This window comes from Halichoerus grypus, chromosome 8 (assembly GCF_964656455.1).
Source record: "Halichoerus grypus chromosome 8, mHalGry1.hap1.1, whole genome shotgun sequence".
Taxonomy (NCBI): Eukaryota; Metazoa; Chordata; class Mammalia; order Carnivora; family Phocidae; genus Halichoerus; species Halichoerus grypus.
Genome location: NC_135719.1, coordinates 105900794 through 105915576, shown reverse-complemented (window position 1 = coordinate 105915576; position 14783 = coordinate 105900794). Strand labels below are relative to the sequence as shown.

Here is a 14783-nt window from a genome sequence, read left to right as displayed (position 1 = left end):
AGGAGGAAAGGAACAACGATAAGAAAATGGGAGTCTTTAAAAGTGATACTTATCAATAACGCTAGTGGGGGGAAAAGATGGGGAAATGTATGTGTGCTTGTTTTATTAGTAGTCTTTAGCGTGTGTGTACGTGCACGTATTCTTCTGATGTATGGTATGTTTCATTCACGCACATGTGCATGTGCACACACACAGAGAGAGAATCTAGGTCAACATCCGCTTATGCCTACAAAGCCTGTCCTACTACTGGAGAAGTCATTTGAGTATCTTCCCCGCATATTTTGCATTATAGATGTTTAATACATATATGAATGGATATATTTCTAGAATGAACAGATATCATCTATCCCTATATATATATATTTCTAGAATGGATTTATATAATATATCCCTATATGTATTTCTAGAATGGAGGGATATACTACATAAATGAATGGACATCCCGGAGCCATCTTCTTCCAGGATCAAGGTAAAACAGAAATTTCTCTTATTGCAATTTTTTTGTAGTGCACCAGAAGCTGGACAAAATATCACAGAAAATCCAAGATAAACAACATGTCACCTTCGGAAAACTTCATTTGCTAAGTTACAGCAAAAAACAAAGGTAACATTCCTGAGTAGAGTTCCCTGGGTTCTACTTTCACCCTGGGTTCATACCTTTCATTCCCGTTATGATTTAAAATGACACCAGCACTCAAACCATGGCTATTAAGATTGCAAAGAGTAGGAAAAGAATGACTTTTATCCACTACAAATCGCGAGTACCCAGGAAACACTGATTTATTGAGAGTAGACCACATGGAGTTCTATATCCAGACATTACAGTGTTGGTCCCTGATTCACAGCAGCGGGGCAGCTAAGGGTATTCTAAATAAGGCGGTATTTCACCAGGTAAAGGAAGGCAATTAGAAAAGGAGGAAATCTGTCTTGATTCCCATCCTCTACAGCTGCTTGAAATAAGTTACACCTCTGCCTGACTCACTACCAACTCTAAGCTACTGGCTTCTTTTCCTTTCCAAGGATTATTTTGAATATTTGGACTTCGACTTTACTCTCTATTCTGTCTACTGCTGTTAGGAGTTTGGTAAATACTCTGATTTAGCTAAGATGCTTTACTGACAGGATATCCTGCATCTGAGGCCAACTGAGGCCAGAGGAAAAGGTGATTAGACAAACTGAATACATGTTATTTTTAAAAGGAAAGGAAAAGACAAAAAAGTCAATGTAGCTATAGGCTCCTTATCATCTCAAGTAAACCAAAACTATATGATACTGAACTACCTCCAAAATACGACTTATCTACAGATGTGACATTTTTACTTTCTAATGCTAGAAAGTTCCACGTGGTGCTCAAGACCTGGAAATGCAGGTGCAGCATGATCAATAAGGAAAATAGCCTTAAGTTTTCCATTAGCAAATTAAAAAAAAAGGAAATTAAATTAATTGCTGTCTCCAAGCAGTTTTACAGACTGCTTTTTAAAATAACAGCTTCATTGTAATATAATACACATACTATATAATTCACTCTTTTAAAGTGTACAGTGCAGTAACTTTTAGAATATTCACAGTTATGCATCTATCACCACTATTATTCCAGAACATTTTTATCAACCTCTTAAAAAAACCCATACCCATTAGCAGTCACTCCCCATTTCCCCCTCTGCCACCCCAGCCCCCGTAACCACTAATCTACTTTCTGTCTCTAAGGATTTGACTGTTCTGGACATTTCAATAAATGGAACCATATAACATTGGCCCGTTCCTTTTACTTAGCATAATGTTTTCAAGGTTTATCCACATTGTAAGCATGAATCTGTATTTCATTCTTTTTTATGCAAATAATATTGTATCATATAGATAGATCGCAATTTCATCCAGGGATCGGTTGATGGACATTTGGGTTGTATCCTCCAGGTTGCTTATTTCTGTTAAAGAGCAAAAGAAAGCCAAGGAAGCAGAAGGAACTGAGCTTCAGTTCAGAATCAACCTAAGCCAGGGATTAATAAACACAATTACTGTTATACCTGCATTTATACCCAATTGTTGTAAGCCACCCTATTCCCAGAGGATATCAATGGAAATGTCAACTGGGGTAACATGGAATATGTGAGAATTTTTTCTTACACTATTAATGAAGAAAGAAAAAGGGAAAAGGAAACAAAACATACCCTCCAATCGGTGAGCAGACAAACTGTGGCACACCAATCCAACAGAATACTACTCCATCATAATAGAAACAAGCTACTGATCCTTACAACATGGATGTGTCTCCTGCAAATATGCTGAGCAAAAAAAGCTAGAAAAAACTCATAATATGAGTGCATTTATGTAAAATGCTAGAAAATGTAAACTCTTCTAGAGTGACAGAAGGCAGATCAGTGACTGCCTGAAGATGGGGATGGGAAGGAAAGATAGTTACCAGATATGAGGAAACTCTGGGATGGAAATGCTCATTATCTTGATTATGGTGATGGATTCACGGGTGTATTCAGTTAAAACTCATCAACTTTAATTATGTATCATTTACTGTATGTCAATTATACCTCAATAAAACTATTAAGAAACTTTTTTAAAAAGTGAGCATACCCCCAAAAAAGTATTTGAATGACTACTGTGTGAAAACACTGCCTTTGTTTTGCATATATGGCTTTTAATTTTGTAACAAGTCAAATTATTCTTATTTTATACATAAAGAAACTTGAGATTGAAAGTTCAATAATTTGCCAAGGTGGCCGCCGTCAATATTAAACTGAGATCTCTAAATCTTAACACACAAACCCACCTTCTTTTCTCTATACCACACTGCCACTCACTGTTCCTATTACAGACTCAACTCTTCTTTCTGGAATCCCTGAGTCCCAGCATTTCCCCAGTCAGGGAATTTTCTGGCCTAGAGAAGAGGTTCATGCTTTACTGTGGTATTCCAAATTTGTTTTCTTGTGCCTATCACGGTGTGCTGCCACAAATACCTCTCCAATTATGGGGATTTGTCTGAGTCAGTTGATTTATTCATTTTCAGTGGATCAGAGCAGTTAATCTGGACTAGATCAAGGCAAGTAATCCTGGTCCCTGGGTCAAAGAAGTGAAAATAATTCATCTGAGATTAAAAGCAAGCTGGACAAAACAAAACTGGCCATTCAACTCACTAGCTGAGCATTATACTTCATTGGGATGATAGGTCCCTCTTTTGAATATGGGAGGTCCAAGAATGTGGACTATTCAAGTTGCTCTGAGGTGTCTATCTACTTTTGGCCACCCCTAGCACTAAACTTGAGCTATAGGCTGAGGTTGCCGTCCCCTCTCTGTGTGGGACAAGCACCAGAGCGCTCCCTCCCCTCTGTCCAGCCTCCTGATCATCTTACCACATACACAGCTGAACTTTGTCCAAATGCTACCATTGTGCTTGGGTCCATTTGATCATGGGCTATAACCTGGATTAAGTAAAATTAATTAAAAAAATGTAAGGTGGTTAAAACATTTGTTTTTGTAAGATAGCTAAATTTGGGGGAGGAAGGAATGCCATTTCTTTCATGCAAGACTTTCATAAGGAAGGTCCACTATGCTAGATATCTTCATTTGCCCCTTCAGACCCATTCTCCCTCCCATTCCACCAAGCTCTATGCCCTAGGAAACTAAACTGTATGAACTCAGCAGCGGACTTCCTTGTTCTTTGTCTTCCAGCGGGTTTGGCCAATGGGGAACACAAGCACTTCAGAGGGAGAAAGGATCATTTCAGTGTATAGGTTTCCTGGGATTCCCTACCTCCAGGGTCATTATAATCTGGCTCCACCCCTTTCCTGGAGGCTATAGCTTCTCTCAGGAGGCCTCTCCTCCCAGCCCTCATCCCTTCAGTCCCTTAGATAGTAAAGGAACCCCAGAGAAGTGCACTTTCCCTATACTCTGCCCATGTCCTCATAAATATGCTCTTTATTAAGCTCTCCTAAAATTAACAAGTTTGAGGATGCCAATTGTTTCCAGTACAGTGGACATTTTCTGAGGGCTAAGAGTATGCCTTATTCAGAAAATGAACTTACTCCAAGTCCTTGATTTATATGAAAACACTGACATTCGTGGGGTTGATATCAAGCCCAGACAAAAATAAACAATGGCTAGGTGAGGTGTGGAATGGAGAGCTCAAACACCACTGATTCAAACTTTTTGCACTGGCGATCATGTAATGCAAAGACACATTCACAAGATTTACGAGCACAGTAAAGGTGGCGGATGCATTTCTTGGATTTTAAAATGTGAGAGATGTAAAACATTTTCAGGTTGCTATATCATCCTTCTTCATGCTTACAAATCATATTTCCATCGTGCCTTCCACATTTCTGCATATATTACTTACTTAGATTGAGACTTTAAACCACTTCTGGGGAAGTCTAACCATCAATATGAAGAAAGAGATGTTTGCTACAATAAAAACTGCCTAAATGGCAAATCTAAGAAAGAGAGCAGATTTCAGAGGTACCATCTGTTTTCCTTCATTGAGAGGTATTATCATATATAGTAAAAAATGCTATAAAAATGAAGTGATGCTTCCTGTGTCAGACATAAATTATAATCTCAAACAGATTTTGATTACTGAGAGCTTATATCAAAGATATAAGTCCATTAAGGAAAAAGATGGATCTGATCTCATCTAAGCCCAAAACAACTAACCTCCTGTCTCCAGAATTAACCCAACTCTATTATTCCCAAATGAAGAAAATTCTATAACTAGAATAACTACATAACTACTTTAAGGCTGATTTTCTCTGATGATTTTTCTCTAATGAAGGCAAAATGTCATGTAGCACAAATCTCTTAAGTAAAAAAGCTAAAATGTTGAAATATTAATATGGTGCTTTATTTTTGTTTGGTTTGAGTGTGTGTGTGCATGCATGTGTGGGTGTTTCTGCCCCCGATTACAGCCACATATCGAAAAGAGAAACTGCTTGAACTAACTTGAGCCAGCAAGGTAAGCTCTATTCTTATATTCATCATGAGTGCCTATAAGAACCCAAAGAGTATTTGAAAGAAGATTAAAAAAAAAAAATCTGGAGGACTCTGGCAGCTTCCATTTAATTTTGCATAACACCAGATGGCTCTCACAAAGTTCTCACTTCTTATTTTCCAAGTGAGTGGTAAATTCATGCTTTCGATTTTTCCTAAGTCAATGCAACATATCAATGAATAATACCACTTTGCATTTGTACAGAATTTTACAATTTACAGAGTGTTTTCCAATTCATTATCTCAACTAATCTTTACAGCAGTTCCGATACAGTCAGGGCAAGTATCATAACCCCCATTTTACAGATGAGAAAACAGACCTGGAGATATCATTCAGAACGTGAAGCAACTTGTAGCAACTTGAACTAGCTTAAGTAAAAAATGGAAATGGAAATGTATTGACTCACATCAACTGAATTCATGGTCTCCGATTGTTAGTGAGCTCTCTCCTTTCCCATTATCTGTCTCTCTCGTTTGCTTCCCTTCTGTGCATCAGACTTCATTCTCTCAGCAGACTGAAACACTGCCTTATGTGACTCTTACTGCCTTGAGATGAGAAAGGATGGGACCTCATCCTCAACTTGGGTTGGAATATTCCAGAGGAAGAACCTACTGGCCCCCGCTGGGTCACATGTCCACCCTTTGATCCGTCTCCTGTGGTCTGGGGATGAAATACTGTGGCTTCCCCAGCTTGGGTCAAATCCCCACCCTTGAGGCCAGTATTACCCAAACAAACAAACAAAACAGGAATAGACAGAGCCAGTGAGGAAACTGCGAGGAGAGCGCCAGCCGCCCTAATTTGTATGTACTGGGCATTATATAAATTGCCCCGGGGCCGAATCAGAATGGCTTCATAACCAGATCTTCTGAGGGCAACCTCAGCGTCCACCTGCTTTACAGCACAGCCCCGTCATGCAGGAGCCACCAAGGTGTCACGGGCCTCTCTGTTCCTCACAGTTATCGGTGTAGTCTGGCTCAAGAATATAACTTGGAATAGACTCAGGTTCAAGTCTTGATCCTGTCCCTCATCAGGTGTGCTCGTGGGCAACGTACTTAACCTCTGAGAACCACAGCTCCCTCCTTCGTAAAATAAATAATTCCTGCGTCACAGGGTCATCAACAGGATCCAGGGAGATAATGTACTCCAGATGACTTTGAAAATTATAAAGAACTCCCTTAAGGTTTATTACTTAAGTTGTAAATGTAAATTTGAGGGAGGCTAAAATTACACAGTGACATTCTTCAGTGTGGTCCTCCCTCCCACTATGCTCTATCGGCATCACTTTGGTGCTGACATTTTTTCAGTTTTCGAAAGGCAGAGCTCAAAAAGAAGTTCAAGTAGCATCTCCAAATTAAAAGATGTAGTCCAGAAGAGCAGCACTACTAACAGATGGTTTAGTGGCACTTATCATGTTCACCTTTTCAATACAGATTAACCAAAAGATCAACATTTCTGGAAGATGCACAAGAAACTATTAACAGTGCTCCTCCAGGGAGTGGGGCTAGAAATTAGTGTTTGGAAAGAAACTTTTATTTTTCATTTATGTCTGTCCTGACTGCTTGAATTTTAAAAATCTTACACATCTATTCCTTTCATAATACAAAAACTAAATTAAAAGCATGGTTATCACAGGAAAGGAATATAGTATATACCTCGTAGAGTGTCTGATGCATAAAAAGCTTTCAGTAAGTTCTTGTTTATTGATCAAACTAGGTATTTCTAGTTACCACCCTTTCAGCAAAGTAAAATCAACTTCACTAGAATAAAAGCCAGTTTTCATCTCTGTGACTGTACATGTTTTCCATTAATCATATCATGAGGAATGTTCACTGCCACCCGCTGAGGATATGATTTTAAGCTCTTACACCTTCACACACCAAACATGAAAGCTACCTTAATTCCCAACTATAAAGCACAGTGCATGCAGCAATCTCTCAACTCTGTTACTGCTGTCCTTATAGGCACACTTCCCTACTAACTTCGGAGGATGCTGGGCTTCTAGGAACCATTCCATTTTACAGTTGGGGGTTTGCATGATATTTTCTAAGAAATTAAAGATTACATGGCAGCATATGCCAGAGCTAAAAGGCAGATTTAAATGGTATTTTTTTTAAATGATGCAATGGCTATGAAGTTTGGATGCTGTGCCCTGGCTAAGTGTGGTTACTGGTTGCCTAGTTACATCTCTGTAGAAAGGTCAAAATGGTTGCCTCTAAATCTAGAAGGAATTAAAAAACCTTAGAGCTTCATAATTAAACCAAGGATTGTGTGAGCCCTTATGTAAGCATCCCTTAAAAAAAAGTCCCCATCAGATTTTGATCACATGACAGCCCCTGGGGATGTCAAGGGAGATATTTTAATAAAAGGCATTTCGGTATCTGAAATTTGTTACCTTGCTCACATTTCATTAAAGTTATCACATCTGGACTCTTTCCATTTTATATCCAATTGCAGTCTGCAACTACAGGATATTAAAAAACTGTCCAACCTAGCTGATACAACGTCTATCCCATGAAAGACAGAAGATTGTCCAGGGTTTTAAATGGTTCAACTTAAAAAATAAATTTCTATTGTAATCAGCTTTGCCAAGTATAGGCCAGTCTATAATCTAGTAACAAAACCTATACATCTTAATAAACAACTAGTGTCTTAACTCTCAGATGTCCCTCCTTCACCCCCTGGAGTGTTTCCTCATCAGTTCTGCCTTGCAGATGCTTTTTTATCTAAATATCTTCTCTGAGTAATGGGACAGGATAGAGCAACAATTTTGGTCTAGAAACTTAACATGAGTGCATTATAATGGCTAAGACTTCTTACAGAATTTAAAGAGAGGGAGAAGCAGTTTTTTTCTTTTTCCACTTGAAATCCAATCAGTTTTGTTTTGTTTTAGGTAAAATTCATGTAACAGAAAATTAACCATTAACCATTTTAAAGTGTACAATTCAACAGCACTTAGTACATCCACAGTGTTGTACGGCCATCACCTCTCTCTAGTTCCAAGGCATTTCTATTACCCTCAAACGAACCCTGTACCCAGAATAGTCATTTGGACCTCTTATTTACATTTACTCTCTAATTTCTCTCTGGCAAAGAATAAAAGACTCTGGGTTTAAATGACAGCATAATGATTTGGTATGCTTTCATTTCTTCTGGAACTTGTTTGATTCACAAAAAAATAGCAGAGGTCTAAAGCTGAAATGATGCTAGTCCTAACAAAATGAAATCAGGATTGGTTGTCCTAGAAGGAAGGAACCCAAAAAAGGGATTGAAGAAGCTATCAAAATAAGTCACAGTTCTATCCAAGACCTATTCTTGTCAGAAAACCAAACCCTACCCTCCATGACTAAGAGTGCTCAATCTATTTTGGAAAAAAAAAAAAAAAAAAAAGCAGGGGTTGGGGACTGGTTATTGAAGGAGAATTCCTTGTACCCACCAACTAGGGCAGTTTGGAAGAGAGGGAACACTAAAATACATTCCAAAAAAAAAAAAAAAAAGAGTGTTGAAAGTCAAAAGTCTGTTCTGGGGAAGCTAATTTACTATTCTTGCAGTCCTCTTTGTCCCAGTGGCTTAAAGAACAAAAATATCCAAATAAAGGTCACAGAAATGTAAAAAATGAGACCCTAGGACCTTCAGTATTCCAGTTTTCCTGGTCTGGCTTGCTGAGGCTAACACAGGGCAATGTATGATGGAAGCAGGGAGGAAGAACTGAGCAAGAGTCTTCACCCAGACGCAGCTACTTAGATCTGGGCAAGTAGCTCACTCTCTACAGCTGGAGGTTCAGGAAGCACCAAGTTCTTGAGCTGAGTAAGACACCAAGACAGGATCCACTCCAATCCCTTCCCCTCAGGCTTTCAAGATCATCTTCCTAATACTTATCTCTTTCGGGACAGTCTATGCTGCCTCTTAGGTGGGGAAAGGTCAATTTTGTCGTACAAAAAGAGAGGATTCAAACTAAGAGAGTCCTGTGCTGCTTTGGCAAATGGGTTTTATAATTTCCATACATGCTGACATGCTGAAAAAGATGCAGTGAGGTACTGTGGTCACTTCAGTGACAAAGTTATTAAAGATGTGTTCATGGAAGGCATCCTGTAGGAGGGTGCTGGTAACACTGGAGAACTGAAAGGGTAGGGCATGAAATGTAACACTTCCTAAATGTCAGGTTCTTCTTAGTGCTGAATCTGAGGGTTTGGTTTTTTTTGTTTTTTTGTTTTTTTTTTAAGTTGGTTTGGGCAAACATGTATATGTGGATACAGATTCTCCAAGAGTTGGAGTCACTGCTGTCTTCAACCCAAATCCTGGGGGTTGTTGTCATTACCTAGTTCAATCAAAATTTCTATTTTGGGGCACCTGGCTGGCTCAGTCGGTGGAGTGAGTTACTCTTGATTTCAGGATTGTAAGTTCGAGCCCCACAATGTGTGTATAGATTACTTTAAAATCTTTATTTACTTACTTATTTTAATTTTTTTAAAGTAACTCTACACCTAAGGTGGGGCTCAAACTCACAACACTGAGATCAAGAGTCGCATGCTCTTCTGACTGAGGCAGTCAGGCACCCCAAAACCAAAATCTTTAAAAAAAATTTCTATTTTAACAATTCATGGACATGACAGCTACTTTCCACTACAGCCATTTGTTAGACATCTGGTGGGGGTGGCCACCCATCCCGATTTGCCCAGGACTGGCCCAGTTTTAGCACCAAAAGTCCTGTGTCCCAGGAAACCCCCAGTCTTGGACAAATCAGGATGGTTTTTTACCCTATTGCTAGTCCTAGGTTTGGTCTTCAGATCTGTATTGTTGGAATGTCTAGAGGTGGATAGAGAGGAGACTTGCTAAAAAAAATAGCTGAAAAAAATTAAAATCTCCAACGAAAATTTCCAGCTCATTCTACTCCAGAGATGATTTTCAAAAAAAAACCCAGTGGTCTATTTCACTCACAAGGCAAGAAATGGTTTCTTACTTTGTGGGGATGACCTACCTGGTATATGATGGAAATTAAACCATCCTTTGAAATTAGCTATAATAAATACCACTAGAGTGAGGTTCTAAAATATTATGTTATTTTTTCCTCCAATTTCCACATTTTAGAGCCTAATAAATATAACATAATATGACAGGCAGACATAAGAGCATAAAATAAAAATCTTCAATTTCTTTGGTACTATTCAAAGACCTTGGAACCTGTACATTGTGGGCAAACACCCCAGAGTTAGAGAAACTCCAAAAGCAGCATGCTCTCTAGAGGCCACACCCAGAGTACCAAAAAGTCTGGCCAAGAAAGGAGCTGTGGGACTTCAACCTGCCCACCGGATCCAATGCCAAATACTCCAAGAAAAGCAAAAGACTTCAGGGGCTATATCTACAAAACAGGATTTGCAGAGTCCGGACAAGAACTTGCTTCAGCAGGGGCGCCTAAGTGGCTCAGATGGTTAAGCGTCTGCCTTCAGCTCAGGTCATGATCCCAGGGTCCTGGGATTGAGCCCTGCATCGGGCTCCCTGCTCAGTGGGGAGCCTGCTTCTCCCTCTGCCTCTGCCTCTCTCTCTCTCTCTCTGACTCTCATGAATAAATAAATAAAACATTAAAAAAAAAAAAAAAAAGAACTTGCTTCAGCAATCTGGAAACCCTAACCCTGCTCAACCCTACACGATGAAATGTGAGATACTCCTACCTCTGCTACCTGAGGTCTTTCTGCTTTTCTGAATAACTAATCTCTTTCACTTTGTAGCAGACAGAATAATAGCCCCCAAATAAGTCCCTGTCCTAATCTCTGGAGCCGGTGAATATATAACCTTTACAAGGGAAAAGGGACATTGAATTAAGGACTTTCAGATGGGGAGAGTATCCTGGATTATTCAGGTGGGCCAAATCTTACCACATGGGGCCTTAAAATCAAAGAAGATTTCAGAGTTAAGAGATGTAGATGGAGTAGAAGACATACAGAGATGCAATGCTGTTGGCTTTGAAGATAGAGAAAGGTAGACTCTAGAATTCTCTCCTAGGGCCTCCAGAAGGAAAGGCAGCTCTGTTGATACTTTGCTTTTAGCCCAGTGAAATCCCCACAGCACCAAACCTGCAGAACTGTAATTTTTATTGCTTTGAGCCACTAAGTTTGTGATAATTTGTTACGGCAGCAAACAGGAAATGAATATATCCTTCATTGACACTGCTGCTTTTCAGTTTGCCTGATGCTTTGGTAGTATTTTGCTCCAAACCCTAATATTTGACCATTTCTTACCCAGTGTTTAATTTGCTTCTCTACATAGACTTAAAAAAAAACATATTTGGTACTGGAGAAAATTTGCTCAAAATCCCTCTAGTAGTGCAAAACGCCATTTTTCTTTACATGTCTACTTCGTTTCGTTTCTTTCTTCAGTTTGTTAGCACATGACCACTGATATAAGGAACCACTGAGCATAACTGAAATCAGTAATTTTGCATGAAGCAAAAATGCTTTTGAGAATGGAAAATGACAAGCCCTCTAAAATTGTGCGCAAAGACACAGTAGTTCTCAATGTCTACTTAGGGTGCTCTGGATATCACAATGACTGGAAGATGCCACTGGCCTTTTGTGAGCCAAGAACAGGAATACCAAAGAGTACAATGAAGAATTGTCCCATCCAACCTGCCAGCAACTCCCATTGAGAAACTCTGCCTGGATTGATTTGAAACATTTAAGTCCACTCATTAGCATGAAAGAAATCAACATAAACATCAGACACAGGATATCAAATACTTCTAAGACAGTCTTCATTATGAGCAATATAGTAGTCCCCACTTATCCATGGTTTTGCTTTCTGCAGTTTCAGTGGCCCTTGGTCAACTGTGAGGAAACAGGTGATCCTCTGCCTAATGCTTCATCACAATGCCTATGTCATTCACCTCCTTTCCTCTCACATGTAGGCATTTTATCATCACGTGTCATCACAAGAAGGGTGAGGACAGTACAATAAGGTATTTTGAGAGAAAGACCATAGTCACATAACTTTTTTTTACAGTATATTGTTATAAATGTTCTATTGTTGTTGTTCATCTCTTACCGTGCCTAATTTATAATTAAACTTTATCATATGTGTGTGTATGTATGTGTATAAATATATATCTATGTGTGTGTGTATGTATATGTATATATATATATATATATATGTAAAAGCACAATATACATAGGGTTCAGTACTAGTGCAGTTTCAGGCATCCACTGGGAGTCTTGGAACATATCCCCACAAATAAGGGGGGACTACTGTATTTGGTAGAATGTAGGGATGGCTCTGTACTCAGTTGTAAGATGTTAAGTACTTAAATCCAAAAGAACCTCAATATGAGGTAGCTATATATGGTCTTAAAAGCATACTCACATAGGCCTTTCTTCTTAAAGCTCTAGACCAGAGATTCTTTCTTTTTTTTAATTTCTTTATTTACTTGAGAGAGAGAGAGAATGGGGGAGGGGCAAACGGAGAGAATCTTCAAGCAGACTCCCCGCACTAAGTGCGGAGCCTGACACAGGGCTCGATCTCTCAACCCATGAGACCATAACCTGAGCAGACACCAAGAGTTGGACACTCAACCGACAAAGCCACACAGGCGCCCCTCTATACCAGAGATTCTAAGTTTCTAATACTAGCAAATACTAAATATTTGCTGAATAAATACATGGATGAAAGACTAGCTCCAGTAAACTAAATCAGGTTATAGGTAGGTAGTATTTTTTATTAGCACTTTTCTATAACCACTAAATAGTTATGTAAATAAACAATTAAAAATCCAACAACCAAATTCAAATCACTGACATATAATCCAATGGGGAAAGAAGAGAAATAGGTGGTGGGATAAATGAAAAATATTGGCCATGAGTTGATAGTTGTGGTAATTGAGTGATGGGGATATGGAAGTCTATTATATAACTCTATTTTGGAAAAAGCTTGAAATTTTTCCTAATGAGGTTAAATTTTAAAATAGGGGGGAAAAAAATCCACGTTGCTGACTGTAGATCAGGGAGGGCAAACACGTTATCACCTGTCTCAGCAATATGATGACCTTTCAAGTTTACAACCAGATTCAAATGGCTTTAGCTACTTTCAAAAGCCAAGTGAGCTTCTTTAAGAAGAAACCCCTACAGCATTAGATTGACCTTTTGTTATTATTGTTTGTTGCTGCTGGGAAAGCCCTTACAATGTCTATAACCAATCTGTTAAGAACAGGGCTTACCCTTCTCTGATCTAATCTACGATGATGTCTGTCTTGCACAGGGTATTTCTGCAATAGCTGCAACCGATTAATCCTATATGGTGCCAGAGGAATACATTGTCAGGTTGTGACCTCAAGGCTCTCCAGCTCAGGTTTTTAGAAGGAAATGGGAAAATCTGGGTGAGAAATCAGACTTTATCTTCAAGGATAACTGCTTTTTTCTTAAATCCTGAAGTCCTGTTAATTTTGCTAAAGCCTCTATGCATATTTCTTATGGATAAACATCACATGTTAAATGCATTCGTCTACAGGATCAGTTAAGATAATCTTTTCTGCTTCAAGTTCTGGTTAGATTCAAGAAGCTCCTGGGAGGAGAAAATATTCCTTAATTCTTACCTCTTCAGTTCCCAAAGCCTGAGGCTCACTGGCAGATCTGGGCTGTTGAGAAAGCAGAGAGGAAAATGAATGTTGTTGTTGTTGTTTATAAAAAGGAAAAATAACATGATACGTAAGAGCTGAATTAAGCAAATGAGTGTTTCTGTAAATAGGGCTTGGTGGTGATGGCTGAAGAGCTCTAAGCGCGGAGGGTCTCACAGGTTTACGTTTCTGAGCCAAGAACAAACATTCTGTTAACGCTTTTTCTTTTAAGAAGCAGATGTGAAAATAAGAATCCCTTTCTTTGTGAACTTCCCTGGCCTTCAAGAAAACATGAAACATAAAGTGGGCTTGGGAACCTAAGGGAGGCAGAGTTCTTGGTGACAGAAATGATTAAATGAGATGACTAGGAAGAAGTTTTTTCCCTCCTGACCTAACCCGGTTTGCTCCCAACAGGACCAAAGGGGCAGAGGCAGAACACATTCTTGCTCCAGGAGTTATGAACAGAGCTGGATTTCCACTTGTGTGATCCAGCCCTTACAGAGGGTAGATTTGGACAATTTAGGAATGATAAAAGCATCTTTAGTATCTAATGTTTCTGTAGGCTGTTTAGCAGCAGACACTGACAGCCCGGGCCACAGGGACTTCAGAGGATGTCAAGTTCACAGTGGGTCCTAGGACCAAATGAACATCTGTGTCTATAAAGACACTTCAGACTGGTGGGTGTGCTAGAGCCTCAGCCCAACCAATTATATTCCCAGATGACTAGAAGGGATCATATGCTTTTAAATGAGCCAAAGTTATTAGGAAAGCATTATCTCATGATTAATGACAGCAAAGAAATTAAAAAAAAAAGCCAAGGGCCAAACACAACCTGTTTTCAGAGAATGAACCCTAGGGATAACAATGATTAGTGGGACTTGCAAAAGAAGCCCGTCTGAGGGTGCTCGGTGCCTAGCACTCTAGCGCATTACTGGTGCTAACAGCCTCTCAGGGAAATAGGTTGGCACTACTCATCAAGATCCTCAAATATGTTCTCAATCATTGTCTTAGTGATAACACTCCTTGACTTTATTAAAAAAAAAAAAAAAATCCAAAATGTAGACAAAGAATTATCGCCAAGGTGTTAGAAATAGCCTAAATATCAGTAATATAATTTATTAAGTAAACAAAAACTCTACATGATGGAACTTTGAACTGATGCATATAAAAACCTTAAATGATGAGGAAAAA

The 14783-nt window shown here is 39.1% G+C and overlaps 1 protein-coding gene across 7 annotated transcripts in view; it reads right to left on the bottom strand.

Moving 5' to 3' along the window:
- Nucleotides 1–14783, bottom strand: part of GNG2 (G protein subunit gamma 2) — a 117100-nt gene that overhangs the window by 87123 nt on the left and 15194 nt on the right. For 6 of the 7 annotated variants that reach the window (XM_036109211.2, XM_036109213.2, XM_078053690.1 and 3 more), the window contains exon 2: nt 13572–13613. The exons of the other annotated variant lie outside the window; for it this stretch is intronic. The gene's annotated coding sequence lies outside the window, so the exon portion shown is untranslated. The remainder of the gene's footprint in view (nt 1–13571; nt 13614–14783) is intronic. 7 annotated transcript variants of the gene reach the window in all.